Below are 12125 nucleotides of genomic sequence, written 5' to 3'. Positions count from 1 at the left end.
AAAGAAACTTAGGGTGCCAAAACTGACATAATCACCACTGTAAGAATTGTTACCTGCCCTTTGAAGTATATCACATTTTGGACTTTGCATAATCTTGAAATAAACTTTCCGTTTTACCAACTCACTGAGATTCAGTAATTTATCTCTTGAAACAGCTAATAGAAATATCATCTATAACAAATATAAATGCTGTATAATATTTACTGTCAATTTATATTTTTAAAACAAAACTTAAACATTTGAAAGTATTTATATTAGATATAACTCTTTTCATATGCATCTCTTCTTGCTTTTGATTTGCTTCTAGTATTAGAAATAGAAACTGTGGTTCTCCACCACTGGACAGTGGTTGCTGCTGAAACAAGACAAATCTTTCTTCCATTTTGAACAAAGCCTAAACTTTCAGTACTCATGCCATTTTTCTCCTCTGAGCCCCATAATCACAGAAGTCCTGTCAGTTATAAAGAAAAAGTACATACGTTATAGTTATGGTCTGATTGAATAATCATTCTTTAAAGGGATGATTTACAGAGGCGCCTGGGTGGCTCAGTCGGTTAAGTGGCCGACTTCGGCTCAGGTCATGATCTCGCAGTCCGTGAGTTCGAGCCCCACGTTGGGCTCTGTGCTGACAGCTCAGAGCCTGGAGCCTGTTTCAGATTCTGTGTCTCCCTCTCTCTGACCTTCCCCCGTTCATGCTCTGTCTCTCTCTGTCTCAAAAATAAATAAACGTCAAAAAAAATTTTTTTTAAATGAGTGATTTACAGAATGTACCTTTGTCCCAAGGACACTCCCACAGACATCATGTTCTAGCTTCAATGCAGCCATGAAGTCTCAATGTCAACTTGGATAAGAATTATTCAAATGCTTTGCAGCCACTGGCATTATCCACCCCATGACAGCACTTCCTCTTCCTGGGTTTATATTTTCCCCCAAAGTTTTATCCTGGTATTTGCATGTATATCCATTTATTTTCAAAATCCTTCAAAACTATCTTAAAACTTATTACAAAACCTTCCAGAAAAACTCTGGCCCACATTAATTTCATTTTTTCTGATAAAATTTCATGTACTTCATAGCAACTAATTATTACTTACTATTCTATTTGTTCCATGTTTATTTCCCCAAGTAGATGACAAAATCCTGAAGTATAGAGTTTATGACTTATACTAATTTTCTATACATTCCAGATTCTTTTTTTTAAAATTTTTTTTAACATTTATTTATTTTTGAGACAGAGAGAGACAGAGCATGAACGGGGGAGGGGCAGAGAGAGAGGGAGACACAGAATCGGAAGCAGGCTCCAGGCTCTGAGCCATCAGCCCAAAGCCCGACGCGGGACTCGAACTCACGGAGCGTGAGATCCTGACCTGAGCTGAAGTCGGACGCTCAACCGACTGAGCCACCCAGGCACCCCCCATTCCAGATTCTTAATAAACACTTATGAGTTATCTAATTCTTACAACGTGGAACAGGAAGCAAGCACCTCTTCTCTTTTCTTTCTATTGGTTGTTTATTCCTACATAGTATTTGGTTCTTCTTACTACTATTTTCTTCTGTATTTGCAGTAATATTTTGGGTTAGCTTAGATAGCGAACTAACAGAGACCTTTTTAATTACAGCTAAATTGAAGCTCGGTAAAGCCCCTATGACCCAGCTGTAGGAAATTGTTTATATTTATCAAACTCAGAAGACATATTTATCTGACCAAGATGTCATTTAGTTAACTTAGAATGGGAGCTGCCCTATTCCCTGTGTATAAAATCCATAACTAGGAAATTAGCTTCATATTCTCAAGGAAACTGTACAACCTAGCCAATAGGCCTGTTACTTAATAAGCAATGTATATGCATCAAAACCAAATATTCTGATGCTTGACTGCCTACTTCCTGTAAGTCCTCTAGAGTTAAACGTAATTTCCTGCGCATTGGTAATTTTAATTGCTAAAAATACAACTTGATTATATAATCTGTTCCTCCAGAGGAAAATTAAAGGGGGATTGACATGCCTTGCCAGCATGAAGTGAAGCCCAACATTAGTAAAAAGATTATGAGACCAAATTGCTGTTCAATGAGTTTCAGTCTTCTTGTAAGATGAATTACTAATAGTACTTACAAGAGAAACTGTGGCAGTGTTATAACTAATGTCTGTGGAATTTTGATATATCATAAAATGAGAGACATACAAGAACAGAGATAATGCAATTTATTTTTTACATGAGTAAAGTTGATATTTAAAATCGTGAGTCTGACACCAATTTTAGGTCAAAAAAATCCAGAATAAATTATTAAAATTATGGCTTGGGCAAATCTAAAAATTGGAAACAATTGTTACTTGAAGCCTGTGTGTTGTCAGATTCACCTTATATCCCCTTTAGAAGATTAGGGCAGTGTGGCGATCAAGATGGACGAGTAGCATGGAAACCCTCAGCTTGCCTTGTGCCTGAAACGCATCTAGATGAGCACCATTTTGCATACCTTGGAAACCATTTTGCATACCTTGGAAATTGATCCGAGGATTAACACAACAATATGCATAACTTGAGCCACAGAACTCAGAAGATACATGGTGCAGAGAAGTGAACAGGTGGAGAGGAAAGCCATGGAGGGTAAGGAACTGTTTCTGCAGAGAAAGGACAGAGGGGGAGAGTGCAGGAAAAACACTCGCCTGAAAGTAGCTGGAGAGAAAGAGAAAGAGTGAAAGCACTTGCAGGGGACTGAACAAGAAATCTGTTCCCCCAAATCACTGATGGGAAGAAAGGAGAGGGTTTCAATACCACCAGGATTCTATAAACAGTGGAGCACAGAGTCTGGAGTTCCAGAGCCCAGTGCCTGGCAGTGCTCTGATGAGACAGTAGGGTGAATCCCCGGGAGCAGGCAACAGGGTCTGAGTGGTCCACTTGCCACATGGGGAGAAGTGGTTCCCCTGCTTGGAGTTCATTTGGTAGAGGCCATATGGCCTCCCCACAGGTAAAGGTCCCAGTGGACCCCAGAGAACAGCCATGTTTGCTGATATTGGGACAGAAACATCGGACTGTGGTGAAATCTGGCACCAGCTGTGTATTGTGATTTGCCATAATCTCTGAACCACTGCCACTATACAACTTCACAAACGTTTTCTGGGGCAAGCTAGCACCCTGCCTTTGCTCAGCAAGACCCTCCCCTAGAGAGTCAGCACAGGTCCAGGCCACAGGAGTCTCTGAAGTATGGGGTTTTGAAACACAACCCCATCATAGATAGAACTCTGGAGGGAGGTGCCACCTGCCAGGCTCACGGCTTGGACACACAGGGTATAGGCAGGGAGTGGATGGAGGTGTGAGACAAAGGAGGGGAGGGGTAGTGGGGGAGTGATTGGGGGTCGTGAGAGCACAAAGTTCCCATACCAGAGATTGGAGAGCTGGGTGAAACCAACCCCACCTCTCCTGCTCACCCACAAGCATGCACAAGCGCATGCTCACCACACCGATCCACCCCAGTAAGCTAAGTAGGGCCAACTAATGTAGAACAGAGCCATTACACCAAGCCCCACCCAACTGTGCCCTCCAAGCACATCCCCTAAAAGAACAGCACAAGTCCCTCCACCTGCTTAGTGTACTGACTATAGAGTGCTTCATAGTTTTAGTTCTAGGGGAAACTGGATGTAACTTCATTTGGGTTTCATTCTGTTTTCTGGTTCATTTCTAGTTTTTTTTTTGTTTTTTTGGGGTTTTTTTGCTTCCATTTTTGTTAAAATTGTTTTTTTTTTCCTTTTTTTTTCTTGGATACAGAAAGAGAAAATTTTATTTTTCTTTTCTTTTTTTTAATTTTTAATTTAAAAATTTAAAAATTTTTTCACTTTTTAATTTTTTAATTTTTTATTCTATTTCATTTTCTTTATTTCTTTATTTTATTTTATTCTATTTTATTATATAAAATCTTTCTTAATTTTTAATTCTTCTCCAAATATCGTCTTCATGTTCTAACTGGAACCTGACAACTCCAGCATAAAGATTTCTTTGCCACCATTTCAGGTGGTGGCTATTCTTTCTCTCCTACCCCTTTTACCATTGTCCATATAGGTAGAAAGGATATTTCCTTGTTCCTCATTGCCAATTCCAAACAGTGTCCCTCCCTGCTCCCCAAAATCAAATTGTATGCTACAATTTGCATGGGATATATTTTGGATTCCTATGGAAGGTATAGTAGGCTGAATAGTGGCCACCAATAGATATCAGGTCCTAATCCATGGAACCTAGAAATGTTACCTTATCAAGAAAAAAGTGTATTTGTAGATGTAAGTTAAGGACCCTGACATGGGGAGATCATCCTTGATAAGTTAGGGGGACTGTGAATCTAACTGCAGGTGTTCTTATAAGAGAGAGGCAGAGGGAAATTGGACACACAGAAGAAGAGAAAGGCATGTGAAGATGGAGACAGAGATGTGACCACAAACCAAGGTGTGTGGTAGCCACAAGAAACTAGAAAAAAAAGGGAGTGGATTCTGCCCTAGAGCCTCTGAAGGAAGGCTAGTGTGGCTTTTAGCATTAAGAGTGAGGGACAAAGGCCTGAAATAAAACTGAGATATAGTCAGGGACCAGATCCTGTTAGGCTTGATAGGCCGTGTTAAGGATTTGTTCATTCTGAAACCAAGGTACTGTTATTGGCTATTTTAAAGTGGGGAATGATCCAATCAATTTTGTGTTTTAGAGAGATCACCTTGCCTAGAGAAGGGCTGTTGTGTGGAAGCCAGTAAGAGCGGATGTAGAGAACAGTGTTACAAAGTATTTATAGAAGTCCAGGTTGGTCACTTGGTCATGAGGGCACAGCCCTCATGAATGGTATTAATGCCTTTTTATAAAAGAGACACTGAAGAGCTCCCTTGTCCCTTCTACCATGTGATGACATAATGAGAAGATCGCAGTCATTGAACCAGCAAGAAAGTTCCCACCAGGTACCAAATCTGCTGGCACCTTGATCTTGGGCTCCCTAGCCCCCAGAGCTGTGAGAAATAAATATCTATTGTTACAGACTATCCAGTCTATCATATTTTGGTATAGCAGCCCAAAGGGTCTATAACAATTGGCCAATGAGTGAGGAGGAAGTTGTTTTAAAAGCCCTAGTATCTTTGCTTCAATCTAGGACATGTCAGAGAAGCCAGGATATGTCTAAGGGGATATGTCAGCTTCAGAACTCTGTGTGGCATTGATTGAAACCTTGTTGCAACTTCTCCCTCTTCCCAGTACTGTATCTCACTGTCTTAGAGACACTATTTCAGTGAGCAGTGTCCAATAAACACATATACATAAATCTCTGTCAGAGAGTCTGTTTTCTGGGAACTTATGAGACAGAATCTCTAGCTTTTAAAAGAATTTAACTTATTTATATTTTTTACAATTACGTGTTTAAGGTTGTTTCTGCCAATTTTATGGTTTTGCTATGCTTAATTTGCTTTAATTATTTCTGCTTTATAATGGATTGAGCATCTTTTATCATTTCTTAGGTAGTTTACAAATTACACCTTATTTCAGGGCACCTGAGTGGCTTAGTTCGTTAAGCATCTGACTTCAGGTTATGATCTCACCATTCGTGAGTTTAAGCCCCTCGTCAAGCTCTGAGCTGACAGCTCAGAGCTTGGAGTCTGCTTCGGATTCTGTGTCTTCCTCTCTCTGCTCCTCCCCCACTCATGCTCACTCTCTCTGTCTCTCTCTCTCGCTCTCTTAAAAATAAATAAACATTAAAATTTTTTTTTCAATTACATCTTATTTCAATTTATGTAATGATAGCCTTCTATGTTTCTAGCAAAAATTTAAACATATTTTTCTATCATTCTCTAGACTGAGTAGTATCTATCCGGGAAGAATTTTGGCACCCTTTGTCAACTAAAATAATATGAGATTTTAATTTCAGAATTGTTTTTTGTTTGCATGTTATACAAGAAAATTATTGCAAGTTAACCAAGTCTTCCTGGTACCTTTTAATAATCTCTCTTTCTTGATCCAAGGTAGTTTCTGTAGTGTTCATTAAAAACAACAAAAATCTATTATTTTTTTTACCACTTGAATGCCAAATTTTGAGCTCTACTCACACCCAGGTAAATTTTACAAGGTAAATGTAAATAAAAATAAAATGATAAAAATAATAAAAAAAGAATGTAGAAAACTTTATACATTCTTCAATGTAAAAGACTTGCTAAGTAAAACACAAAGCCTAAAAATGATAAAGGAGGGGGTGCCTGGGTGGCTTCATTGGTTAAGCATCTAACTCTTGATTTTGTCTGAGATCATCATCTCATGGTTCTTAAGGTAGAGCCCCAAGTTTGTGAGATCAAGACCCACGTTGTCAGTGTAGAACCTGCTTGGAATTCTCTCTCTCCTCTCTCTGTCCCTCCCCCCACTCACTCATGCTCTCTCTCACTCTCTCTCTGTCTCTCTCTCTCTCAAAACAAATAAACATTTAAAAAAAAGTGTCAAGCTGAGTTTGACAACCTAAAAAATGCAATATGGTAAATTTAAAAAGTTAAAAGAGAAGTGACAGACTGGGAAAAAAAGACTGCATATGTAAAAGAAAAAGGATTACTTCTATAATATATAAAGAGACCCAGAACATCAATATGAAGCCAGGCAAATAACCCAGTAGAAAAAAACAAAAACAAACAGGAAGCACTATAAACAGACAATTCACAGAAGCACATTGAACAGTAAATCTTTGGGGAATTATTTTGCCTTAATTGAGTTGAAAAAGCTTAACAAGTAATGAAGTGCAAATTAGAACAATTGGGAGACTTTTTTTATTTATCAGATGGGGTATTGAAAATGTCAGGTTGAAGAGGATGCAAGGAAAGTAGTATTATCATGCATTTTTAGGTTGTTAAAATCTATCTACAAGATCATTTTACAGTATATATCGAAACCCAGCAGTAACATTTCTAGGTATCAATCCTACATAAATATGTTCAAATATCCATAAGAAAATGTATTACAAGTACCGTGGCAGAGACTAATAGCTACCCAGGAAATTGGTTTTGTTTTTCTGGCTGCGTGCTTGGCAGCCACTGTCGTACTTAGGTATGAATGTGTGACCGATCCACTCTCCAGAGGTATGGGAGTGGAACTGTTGTGTACTCCATTTGTGTAGGGCTTTTAGGAAAAAGCAAGTGTGCCTCCTCCATGATCACTTTCTTGCTCTGCAGACTAAATACAAAGAATGAAGTGTCCCTAATGGATGGTAGAGCTCCATGGTGGAAGCATCCTAGGTCCCTGAAACACTGGAGAAGACCAGTAGATTATCTGGACCACCTGCCTTGGATAATCATGTGAGCAAGAAATAAAATTCTATTGTGCTTGAGCTATTATGCATTTTTGCTCTGCATGTTATAACAGTTTTGTGTTACCTGACAAATACAGGTATGTTCCCTGCAGTGTTCTCTTAATTAGAGGAAACGAGAAAGAGCTAAAGTGCCCATCAATATAGAAGTGGTTAAATAAATTATAGTAATCTAAACTAATGTTTCAGCAGATAAAAGAGTGAAATTGCTGAAAGCTGAAATTTTCATGTTGGCTATTTAACCTTATTGATCACTGATTAACAAATTATTTTTAAAGTGCCGTTTTTAATAAGAATGAAAAAGAGATAAAGCAATTGTCAAGAAAATACATAATGAAACATTATTTTTAAGAGTTATTTTAATTCTTACTTACCACCATCTCTTGGCCATTACAAAGCAAACATCACACAGATAACCTATTGATCCTCACTGAAGATCCGTTGTACCCATTGTAAGCCAATCTTCTGCATTAGATCTTTAAAAAACTAGCCACACGGGGCACCCGGGTGGCTCCGTTGGTTAAGCATTCGACTTCAGCTCAGGTCATGATCTCGCAGTTCATGAATTGGAGCCCTGCACCTGGCTCTGCGCTGAGAGTGTGGAGCCTGCTTGGGATTCTCTCTCTCTCCCTCTCTCTTTGCCCCTCTCCCACTTGTGCTTTCTCTTTCTCAAAATAAATAAATAAACTTAAAATAATAAAAATAAATAAAAATAAAAAACTGCCACACAATTTTCATCTACTCAAGAAAAACCATCCCTTCATTCGGAAAAGATGATAACAACAAAGGCCTAAAAGACACTGTGCCAATTATTTTATTTTTTTTAAATTATAGCAATTACTAGTCTATTTCTTAACCTAAGTTACATAAGAAAACTAGATAAGCCTTTTGCCAGCTTTATGATCCAGGAATGTCTTTCTCAAAGACCTGAGAAGCTTATCTTTGAGATGTAAATACCATAAGAGATGACACCCCCATCTGCCAGTTTCTCTGGGAAGGTAGGAGCCTAACTTGGGTGGTACCTTGCTCCTATTTGCAAAACAAGCTCCTGTCACAATGGTATGCAAAGTTTCATTTTTCTCCGGATAAAGCCAATTAGCTAACACAGATGGTCACCCCAATTACAAGGTAAAGTTAGGATGAACCATGTTTGACAAACTGAATTCCAGAATCTGCTTCTTATTGTCAAGCCCTAGTATCCTTCTCTCCATTTTCTACCAGTGCTGTCTTCTCTGCCCAATTTTTAGGCAGCAGTTTTACCCTCCTCCATACTCCCTTCAGATACGAGTTTCACAATACATTTTTATAGATAGATGCTGCTGGAAACACCACATCTCAGCAAATAATATATTTCCTATTTAAATTCTGGAAGTTTTGGGTACATTATTCCCATGTTTAGTATGGTTTAGAAACCTAAGAAATAGAAATTAAATCAGAAAAATAAGTAAATACCTAAAATACTAGGAGAAGAGGGAACTGTATTTATGGATGTTATGTGGTCTTTTAGCATCTACTATAAAATAGCTTCTGTGTTTCTTCTCAAATGGCTTCTTTTTGCAGGAAGAAACCTGAACATCAGTAATATCTATTCATTTACACTTCCAGAAGTGCTAGAACTAGCGAGAGAAATATTCTAGTGCTGATAAAGGCATCATTGCCGTGCTAGCTTTCTGCTACAAATCGTTTCTTTGAAGATGTTGTGTGAATTTCTTGAATGTCACAAAACGTAATTATTAAAGTCTATATGCTTACATAAAAAGCTATTAATTACAATAATAGTTCTATTATTAATATAGTGCCTTATTGTATTAGGATATATGACTGGCCCTGCAAAGTTTCTAAGTGGCCGGTAGGTACACAGGAGGACAATGCAGCAGAGGCGGTGGTAAATGTAGAATTTGTGCACCAGAGGAGGTTAGATGTATGTTTGCATAGTAGATTATGTAAGATTGGGAAAAAAAATGAGAAGGTACAAACATTTTGGTGCTGTGCTAACTGGAGTCAATACAGTATTTTGGGTGTGAGCTATTTGCTTCCCCACCTCTAGAGGCTGGGTTGCTGCAGGACTGATTTTACTGCCTTGAAGACCTTTTACAACGTTTGTGGCTATTGGGGTTCTACCCTGTATCTTGTTCCCATTCTCTCTTGCATGATGTAGCTACCAGATAGGATGACAATTTATATCAAGAAAAAAAAAGACAGGTAACCTATGTGTTCCTCCAGGTAATGCATGCATGTTTTAATAGTAAAATATAAGAACTGATATTAGTGAGTCATTCTTTAAAAAAAAATCAGTTTGAAAGACAATTGAGGAAAGATTTTTCAAAACCTCTTCAGTATACCACATTGATTTCTGCCAAATCTGCTTTTAATCCTATGTTCATCAAAGAGTGATCCATTAGCAAATGTTTGTTTAAAATACAGATTCTAGCCTCTCCCAACCCAACTGTGTGTGCATGTAGGGATGGACCCAAGATAAATTGTTGACAAATATCCCTGGTAAGTTTATAGACACCAAAGTCTGAAAAACATTGCTCTAAGAATATTCATATGAGTTATAACAAAAAGAAACCCTAGGAGCTAAAGAAGTTACTGTATTTCCTTTAAAATTTTAACGAGTTTTAATACTGAAAGGATGAGACCAGTAGTTTTAGGCATGTACTGAAAGTATTAAAAGAAATTATTAGTATACCCTTCAGCACCCAACTGCCAGTTTTTTTAATAACTCAAATAGGACCTTAGGTTAACTAATAATACTGTAGTAATGTTAATTTCCTGTTCTTAATAATTGTACTATGGTTAATGTTTGCATGAGACATGGTGGGGCGAGTAATATAAGGGAACATTGTTTACTATTTTTGCAACTTTCTAGAAGTCAAAAATTAATTTGAAATAAAATGTTTTTTTAAGCCACTAAATCTTTTGAATAATCCTTAATAAATGTCACTGCAGAAATAATAAAATAAGCCCAGTATTTTGAACTACTATGGCTGTATTGTCAACCTTAAAAATAAAATGGCTGGTTATTTTACCAGCAAAATGAGTTCATTAGGAAATAGTAGAGGAACTGCATTTGTGGACAAGAAAACTATGTTACACATTGGGCAAGTCTAAAGAGAAAAAGGGGAAGGCTTTGCTAGGTTCTACCATGTCTAGTTCAGTGTGTAATTAACTATGATAATAGTTCTCTTCCTAGAGCAAGTCCTCCTTCTAAATTTTTAGGCACTTGAGGGGGGAAGTAAAGAGCTCTTCCTGAATCTAATGGGTTTTAACTGCTTTTTAATTCAAAATAATCATCATGACAATGTGGCCCATCTTGTGGCCACCTGCCACATGTTTCTTTTTACTTTTTTAAGTGTGTCCACTAGAAAATTAAAATACATGTGTAGCTTACATTATATTTCTGTTAGAAAGCACTGATCTAGAGATGACAATCACTTTTATTATTTTGGCTTATTTTTGGCTTATTTGATTTTTATCTTTTTAGATCCACGACTATGATATAAATTAATAGCCCAGACCTTAAGACCAATGCCTTTATAACAAAACTATTATATTTATGTATGTGAATATTTACATACATAAATACATGGGAGCAGTGAGAGCAGCAAGTCAATGGTTAATCTGATCAACAGTAACTTTAGGGCACAGAATAGTTAGGCCTTACACAGGAGGACAGCCATAGTCTTGAGAACTAAAATGGGAGGGAAGGCATATGACAGTTATGTAGGTAAACTATTTCTGACTTAGAAAAGGCAAATTCTTTTGTCATTGAATTTCCAATTTCTCCTAACCTCTCCTTTTTACCATAAATCTCTTGGGCACTCTTTATTTCTTCTTGGTTTCACCTCAATTCCAAATGCAAATATGGCAAATAGTTCCGCATAGACTTCAGACATCACTTCACCTCAAGCATCGTAGGACTTCTTTAGAAACTTCCTTAGAAACTTCAGCATGGGAGCAATGGGAGTCAGATCAACCCTGACATTTGCACAACCTGGAAGCGCAAACAGGTAATTCACCATGGGGCAGCTCTCAATCAGTGAGGGGAAACGTTCCTTCTTTATTTTCTCAGATGGATAATTCTGAGAAGCATTCCATACAGCCCTTCAGAAATCCCTGTGGGATGGAGAACCATTCCCCCAGAGGTTCCAACTCAATCACATAGCCAAGTCTTGGTTTTCCCCTTGCTATTTCCTCCCAACACCTCCACCCCACCGTTTGTAGGATCACTTCCAGGAGACTATCTGCAGGGAAGCCATTGTTTCAGCTTCTGCTTTCAGGAGAACTAAAGCTAAGATCATAGAGTCAATCACAGCAACAGGTTGGAACCTTAACTTCAAAAGACCCCTTCCAAGTCCATGCTCATGGTAGGGAGCCTCTAAAATGGCCCCCCATAGTGTCAACCTCCTGGAATCACCCTTGTATGACACACAAGGGTCACAACCACCCTTGTGCAATCTCCTCCCCTGAGGATGGACTGGACTTACTGACTCACTTCTACCAAATTAAATGCTGCAGGATGTTGCTTGCAAGATTAGATTAGGTCACTTCCAAGGATACAAAAAGACTGTGGCTTCTGTCTTGGGCACTGTACTGTGTTGAGTATTGTCCCCCAACTGGAACTTCAGAATGTGACCTTATTTGGAAAAATAATCTTTGCAGATGTAATTAAAATGAGATTATACTGGATTATACTCAGTGTGTGTGTGTGCATGTGTGTGCATTTGTGTATGTGTGTGTGTGTGTGTGTAGTGTCAGGTAGAAATGATTGCTATAAAGATATGTAAAGTATGGTAAAAAGGAAAATGAGAGACAGAAGCAATT

Source organism: Acinonyx jubatus, chromosome B1, assembly GCF_027475565.1.
Source record: "Acinonyx jubatus isolate Ajub_Pintada_27869175 chromosome B1, VMU_Ajub_asm_v1.0, whole genome shotgun sequence".
Taxonomy (NCBI): Eukaryota; Metazoa; Chordata; class Mammalia; order Carnivora; family Felidae; genus Acinonyx; species Acinonyx jubatus.
This window is presented reverse-complemented; position numbering follows the sequence as displayed.